The sequence below is a fragment of the Mustela nigripes genome, chromosome 6 (genome assembly GCF_022355385.1).
Source record: "Mustela nigripes isolate SB6536 chromosome 6, MUSNIG.SB6536, whole genome shotgun sequence".
NCBI classification, from domain to species: domain Eukaryota; kingdom Metazoa; phylum Chordata; class Mammalia; order Carnivora; family Mustelidae; genus Mustela; species Mustela nigripes.
Window position 1 is genome coordinate 85,341,128 of NC_081562.1, and position 7,995 is coordinate 85,349,122.

General features: G+C 40.5%; 2 protein-coding genes across 5 annotated transcripts in view; one reads left to right on the forward strand and one right to left on the reverse strand.

Moving 5' to 3' along the window:
• The window catches only part of LIMA1 (LIM domain and actin binding 1), a 93,346-nt gene extending 87,830 nt beyond the window's left edge, over window positions 1–5,516 (reverse strand). For all 4 annotated transcript variants that reach the window (XM_059403097.1, XM_059403095.1, XM_059403096.1 and 1 more), the window contains exon 1: window positions 5,386–5,516. The gene's annotated coding sequence lies outside the window, so the exon portion shown is untranslated. The remainder of the gene's footprint in view (window positions 1–5,385) is intronic.
• Window positions 5,517–5,615: 99 nt separating this feature from the next.
• The window catches only part of LARP4 (La ribonucleoprotein 4), a 187,210-nt gene continuing 184,830 nt past the window's right edge, over window positions 5,616–7,995 (forward strand). Inside the window, exons 1-2 of the mRNA XM_059403101.1 lie at window positions 5,616–5,867; window positions 6,069–6,207. The gene's annotated coding sequence lies outside the window, so the exon portion shown is untranslated. The remainder of the gene's footprint in view (window positions 5,868–6,068; window positions 6,208–7,995) is intronic.

Sequence of the window (7,995 nt, forward strand, 5' to 3'; positions counted from 1 at the left end):
AATTATGCAATATTAATACAATAGGATATTGAACATCCATTATAATTGTTTGCAAATAATTTTGATACCATGGAAAATTATGACATAGAGTGAAAAAGCAAATACAAAACTGTATCTCCTACTACTAATAGGATGAGCCCAATTACCTTGTGTGTGTGTGTGTGTGTGTGTATCAAAGTGGGGAAAAAAACTGAAAGAATATACACCAAATAATTCTCTCTGGAACAGATTGTGGAATATTTTGTCTTTTTTTTTTTTAAGATTTTATTTATTTATTTGACAGAGATCACAAGTAGGCAGAGAGGCAGGCGGGGGGGGGGGGGAAGCAGGCTCCCTGCTGAGCAGAGAGCCCAATTTGGGGCTTAATCTCAGGACTCTGAGATCAGGACCTGAGCCGAAGGCAGAGGCTTAACCCACTGAGCCACCCAGGGGCCCCTATTCTGTCTTCTTTATAATTTATTTTTCCTCAAGTTTTTCATAATAAGCATATGTAATTCTTCTCCTCTAAATGGGTTTACATGTTTGTATATGTGAAAATAAAACAAGAATTATCTATATAATGAGAAAAGAGGTTTAAAAAATAATCTGCAGGGGCGCCTGGGTGGCTCAGTGGGTTAAAGCCTCTGCCTTCGGCTCAGGTCATGATCTCAGGGTCCTGGGATCGAGCCCCGCATCGGGCTTTCTGCTTAGCAGGGGGCCTGCTTCCCCCCCCCTCTCTGCCTGCCTCTCTGCCTACTTGTGATTTCTGTCTGGCAAATAAATAAATAAAACCTTAAAAAAAATAAATTTCTTTAAAAATAAATAAATAAATAAAATAAAAAATAATCTGCAAATCAGTCACATGGAGATGTTAGTTGAAGCCATGGAAATAGATCAGACTGCACAGAGAAAGAGTATAATAAAAGCAGGATGCTGGACCATGGCACATACCCACACTTGGGGTCAAAAAGACTATGAGTTAGTGAAGGGGCATGGGGGGCAGTGTTAGATTAGAAGATGGACAACCAGGTGAAGTCATGCTGAGAAAGTCAAATAAAAGAAAGAACCAAAACAGTTGCTCACTTTGTCAAATGTTGCCAAGTGGTTAGAAGGAGGGCAGTGGCAGGATCCTTACAGGGAAATCACTGGGTACAATGCAAGGGCAGACAGGTTTCCTCCAGCGCTGGAGGTGGAAGCCAAATCTGAAATTTATCTATTCAGTGAAACTGACTATAAGGAAAAGAAGTCCTGGGCCATTTGCTTAAATTTCAGTTTATGGGGGGAAAAAGATTGTGGAAATCTAAAACCAAGTAAAAGTATATCAGGATTACTAATCTATGGGTAATGAACCAAAAACTGGCATGAAAAACCATGTTTAAGGGATTGTAAAGTTTTTCATATAGTAAGCTCTGTTATAGGATAAATAAGAGGGAAAAAATAGTTCCACACTTGTCATCAGAAGTACAAAAAGTAAATCTTTCTAAAAGGGTGGGGGGCTTCTGGCTGGATCAGTTGGGAGGTCATGCAAAGCTTGATCTCAGGGTCATGAATTTGAGCCCCAGGTTCAGTGGAGAGATTACTTAAAAATAAAGTATTTTAAAAGAACACAAAAAGTTTGCTTTTTTCCTCTTAAAGATGTAAGTTCTTAGTTTCATTGTAGCATTATGAAGACATTTTTAAAAAGAAAATAAAGTGAATGTAATATACCATAGTATCTTGGTAACTTCTCATGACTGCACATGTGAAGTCTCTAGAAACATTTCCAAGTATAAAGAAATCATTAGACATGCTAAATAATGGATTGCTTTTGGGTCAAATCTTGTCCTTTTAATAAAAAGAGATCTGCTTTTGCACAATAATTTGAGCCTCAGGGACTTTGCATCCAGCCACACAATAAACATAGCAGTATGTTCCTACCAAGAGTACCATTTACCATAGAATCTCAATTCCACAATCATTAAGTAAGAAACTATTCAATTTATAACCATTCATTTGTTACTAAAGAACCTTGAGAGTCTGTGTTAAGTAATTTAACATCATCTGAAGATTACTGTACACAATCCAAAGTAAAGTGCTTTAACTTCCTATCACAAAACAGAGTGAAAGACCATAGTAACCTTAAGAAAAAACAAATCTTTTCTTACGGAAATTCCTGACAAGTCACAAATTTGCCTATCTTCAGAAAGAGTACAGTTCCAATCTAAATAAAACTCACCTATTTCTGAGAGTACAGAATTAAGAACTCCTGAAAACTAGTTTCACTGTCAACATAAACAGGGACAAATTCTCCCAATTTGTGGTCAGGTGGCCTTTTTTGGCAAAGATGTCTAATGATCTCCTATACTCTCAACCTTCTTTTGTGTCTGGGTGTATATGTCTTTGATAAACCTTTCTGGTACAGAAGCCCTAGGTTAATTATAGTTGATTGTTGAAAAATATCAGAGGAAAGTCAAAATTTGAAACCCTAAGAAGAACAATCATTAAAATTGTACTTGAAAACATTTAAGGAAACAACATAATCATTGTAGATACCCAAATACATGCAAATACTGACTGCCTTTCCAAAAATTTCCAGTGGAGACCACTTTCCTAAGATGCAAACAGAAAGAAAAGAGGTAAATAATGTCAAAGAAATGTGTTCACCAAGTACCATGGCTCATATCACCAAATCAGATGACCACCATCTGTTTTATTAACTCAGAATCTCCATTTAAACAATGAAAAACAGGGGCATCTATGTGGCTTAGTCAGTTGAGAGTCCAACTCTTGGTCTCAGCTCAGGTCTTGATCTCAGGGTTGTGAATTTGAGCCCGGACTGGGCTCCATGCTGGGCATGGAGCCTATGCATAAACAAACAAGCAAGCAAATAAGAAAAATGAAAACCATCATCACATAGAAGGGACTGTGTCATGTTCATCCTCTATATACTGGATCACTGGCACATAGTAGGCAATTAATAAAAACCTGCAGTTACATGAAGAGTGATTTAAACTACCATAGACTTCAGATCATCAAAACTGCAAAGAATCTTTCAAACACTTCTGACCCCTTCCTCCTTCACTCATTTACCCATCCTGTTCCCTCTTCAAAAAAAAGAAAGAGACATTTTGAAGGCACCTTAGCAAGAAAAAATATCCTCTGCCAGCCATCAAGAAGGGCTGTTAAAGAACTGTTTTCACTTCTAAAGCTTTCTCTTCTTAGAATTATCAGAAGATTGAAAGTTAGTCCACTTTTAACCAGAATCTGGAACAAAACTTGAATGTACCAAGTTAAACAAAGTTGCACAATGAAGCAATTTTATAAAATGGCACTGTTTTCCTAATGTTGCCAATACACTATTCTATTCTCAGAAGCTCTACAGTTCAGGAACTACATGATAACAACTTTGAGGCCCAATACAGAACAGTGAAAAACAGCTCCACCATTTACTGAACTGATACAGAATTAGGGACAGGTCCTTATCCCACCTTAAAAAGGTCATACCATTGGCGAAACACCCCATAAGAAATATGAGCAATACAAATATATGAAGAAAATAATTCACTATTACTCAAAGTTTTTTGTTATTGTTGTTTATTTTGTTTTACTATTAAGGAAAAGTAGAAGAAAAGTTCCTCTTTTTTTTTTTCCCCCAAGTAGGCTCTATGCCCAGTAGATAAGAGCCCAGTGTAGGGCCCAAACCCGACCCCGAGAGCAAGACCACGGCAGAGATCAAGAGTTGGGGGCTCAACCAACTGTGCCAGCCAGGCACGCCAAAGAAGGACATTTTTTAAAACTGTATTTTCTATGCTTCTACAGCACTCTGGGCTGATGTCTAGTACAGCACTCATCTCACCAAACTTGTAAGTTGTAGCTGCTGATTCTGTCTAACCCATTTTATTTCATTTTATTAAGATTTTATTTGTTTATTTGACAGACAGAGATGACAAGCAGGCAGAGAGAGAGAGAGAGAGAGAGAGAGAGAGGAGGAAGCAGGCTCCCTGCCAAGCAGAGAGCCCGATGTGGGGCTCGATCCCAGATCCTGGGATCCTGACCCAAGCCGAAGGCAGAGGCTTTACCCACTGAGCCACCCAGGTGCCCCTAACCCATTTGATTTTAAATAAGCTTTTTTAGAGTAGGTATGTTCAGAACTTTCAATCCAGAATAGGACTGACAAAACAAGAGGTACTCAATAAATGCTTTGTCCAAAAATAATGAAATATGTTCCTAAAGTAATTACCTAATACCATGTTATGTACTATTCTGTCAATTCAAAACAAGAAAATATATGTGCATGCAAAACTTTTTTTTAACCTTCTTTCCTGCTAATTTGATAACTTTTTGAAGGTCTACCTAAGACAGAATCATCCTTCATTCAGGCTAACACCACAGAAACTTAGAAAATGCTTGTTGAGGGTCATCTTTTGTGTCTCCATCAGACCTCAGAAGAAAGTGTTATTTTATGGTTCCTAAAATACTTATCATTTGTGAATAGTATAAGTAACCATGTGGATAAAAAGTATTCTGTTTAATCACTTAAATCAACGGCAAAAGAAAAAATATTTAATGCAAAAGACCTCTTCCCTAAAGGGGTATTGTCTTAAGGCTGATAACTCTCTAAGTACTTTGGACTAACTCGACAAGCCAAGTCAGTAGAACCATCTGGATTAGGCAGACTTTTGAAAGCTGGAATTAGGTGAAAGACAATAGTAGTTCAAATATCTCTTACCAGGATCAGCTAAACTCGTTGTTGTAAGCACCAGTAAGAAGGCAAGGAGGGACGCCAGATGGTTGGCTCCTAGCACCTACAAATTCAACCTTAGTAGGTGCAGCCACGGGTGTACAGTTACCTTATATTAACACCTACGTATGTTGGTGACAGGTGCCAGTGATATATACACGATAGCGATTCGAGGATGGCACACCCAGCTGCAAGGACAGCTATATTCTCAACATGCCTCAAAGGGCTCTAAGTGTCTTAGAGTTCAGTTGGCAGATTGGAAGAGGGGGAAATCGAAGAGGGAGGGAATGGCTTTAAATGAAGATGGGAAAAGAGCAGCTGAATACCAGAATACTTCCCTAGGAGACTGTTTTGAATTTTATGTCGCCTTCCACCACTACACCAAAAATGTACATACTTAGAAAGGAGTGTTTCCGATGGAAGAGGTGGTCCCATCAGCTCCCCGCTCTCAAGCAGCAAAGGTTCGGCCCTACATACTTACTCCCAAGCCCAGCGCAGTACCCAGAAGTGAGGAAAGAGCAGATGATCAGTGGTTCCTCCACTCTTTCTCTCCGGGGGAAGGGGGAGGCAGTTCACGCTCCTTGTGCTCCTCCTGCCCCAGAAGTCGCTGGAGAAAGACTGTGGAGGGAAGCCGTGGTCTCGCGCACTCCCCGGTTATAGAGGATGTGGAGTGAGAAGGCGCTTACCTGGCTAAAATCGGTCTTTCCTCCGTGCTGCTACCAGCCCTGCCACAGGTCCCAGGCGCTCTGCCTTGCGCACCTGTCGCGACCCAGCTGCAACACCTACAGCTCCTGCGGCCCCGCCCCGGTCCGGCTCAGAGCCCCGCCCCGCCCCGCCTCCCGCTGCGGGGGCGCGCACGCCCGCCGGCCTCCCGTGCGGCCTCTGGGCGGGCGTGCGCGCCACCGGGTGCGTACCCTGCGTTCCCGGCTGCTCGGGATGCTCCGCTGCGCGCAACGTTTGGCGTCGTGAGAGGCGTGGCTGCTTTTCCAAGGGTTGCTGCTAAAGCTCCGGACTTCTCTGTGAGGGAGCCGCGTTCCTTTAGTGTGCTTCTGTGCTTTGGCCTTAACTCTGACCCAGAGTTTCTGCAGTTTGAATCAATAACGACTGGGCGGTTTGACCTAGGTTCAACTGTAGGTCAGTCCCCAACCAGGTTCCTGGTGCTTTCGGGGTAAGTTTTGTGCAGAGAGGGTTATTTGGAGGAGGCCGTGTGGTGTAGTGGAAAGAGCTGCACATGAGCCCTGACTGCCCCGCCTGCCGTTCATCAAGTCGCTTTACCTCACTAGGGCTGTGTTTTCTTGTAAAAATTAAGTGGTTGGACAGGGCGGATCTAGTTCTTCAACAGCTCTAACCGTTATTATTGTACACTTAGAATTGGAGCTGTGTGAAAAATTGAGTACGTCAGGAGGCCCACCAGTTGGCATTCCCGTCCCCAAGTTCTTGCCCCAGTTCCGTGAGCAGCGTTGAGTACCCTCTGATAGTGTCCTTCCTTTTCCTGCACCGCACGTAAGGTAAGGTTTCGGATCACAAGTTTTCTGAAGATTTTTGGAATTCATATAGCTTGACGAGTATTTCAAGGGGCTTGTGTTACTAAATGCCTATACTTACACTTCCTGAAGCAGTTAAGGAATATATTTAATAAGAGAAATTTCCAACAACAGATGGATAGACCAATCCATTCCCTTCTTCCTTCAGATATGCAGCCTAGACTGATTTCTGGATAGGTACAAGGCTTCAAGTCTAGCAAAACTGGCAGGAAGCGTGGAAATGTAAAAGAGTATCACTTTAAGATGGTACTCTGGAAAATGCATTCCCCTGCAGACTTAGTTCCCACAATAGATGTCACAAACACACACTCAATTTGTAAAAACTCAAGCCACTAAGGGCCCTTATTCACCAAGAAGGCTAAGAAGCCTAACCTGGATTATTTAGACCTACCTTTGAATCTTGTCATAGCCACTTAACCAACGAGGCAAATTACTCCCAAAATTCTCCCTTAGTGACCTTTTGAACATAGAACTAGTAGTACCTCACAGGTGACTTTTACCAGTTTTCAAGGCTGTTTGCTAAATTTGGGGGGATTTTATAAGCCAGTTGTTAAACATAACCACTGTTATAAAATCGAATTGTATAAATTTACAATTAAATATGTTAAAATCAGATAATAAATACTCAAAACTCATCACTTTTTTTTTTTTTTTTTTAAACTTAGTTTTACTTAGAACTCTGCCCCTGAGGGTGTGTACTTTATCTGTATGGTGGGAATATATACATCTTTTCCCAACTCTGGTCAGAGAGTTCATATTTGTACTTTGAAATTGGCTGCAATAGGAACATTTACATCATGGAAGTTGGCAAATGCTACAAATAACGACTTAGTTTATTCTTTTGTTGATTTTCCAGGCCCAAGTATCTGCAACTTTTTTCTGTAAACAAATAGTAAATGTTTTAGGCTTTCTAGTACATATGGTCTTTGTCACAACTACTCAACATTTACATTAAAAAATGAGTGTGGCCATGTTTCAGTAAATCTTTAGTTAAAAAAACAGTCTGTCTGGTAGAGAGAATGTTGATAATGCAGAATTAGACTTAATAATGTATCATATTCCTGGCCTTGACATTGTGAACAGCACAAAAAATTGAGGTAGTTGTCCAATTCAGCAAAGAAGTTGCTAATGTCTTTGATAAATGAGTGAAGTTCCAACATACCTCTTTGCTATTTTATTTCTGTCTTACTGGTTAACTTAGGTGAAAATATCAACCAACATTCATGTCTGAACTACACTTTGTTTGTTTGTTTGTTTGAACTACACTTCTTTCACAGTGTTGTGAGCATCTTTTTTGCTGAATCAAATTGTAATTAAGCATTTGTTCATAGTCTGATTTTGTGAAGTATTGTTGGAAAAAGAGTGAATCAAAACTGATGAATTTTCAAGAAATACCAGGTCACACAAAATATAAACATAGGCCAAAAAGCAAAGTTACTATTTTAGTTTAAAATCCTGCCAAGGACTCCATCAAAAAACTGTGAGAACCAATATATGAACTCAATAAAGTTATAGAATACAAAATCAATACACAAAAATCTGTTCTCAACACTAATAACAAACTTACAGAGAAATAAAAGAATCCCATTTACAGTTGCATCAAAAGGAATAAAATAGGGCGCCTGGGTGGCTCAGTGGGTTAAGCCGCTGCCTTCGGCTCAGGTCATGATCTCAGGGTCCTGGGATTGAGTCCCGCATCGGGCTCTCTTCTCAGCAGGGAGCCTGCTTCCCTCTCTCTCTCTCTCTCTCTCT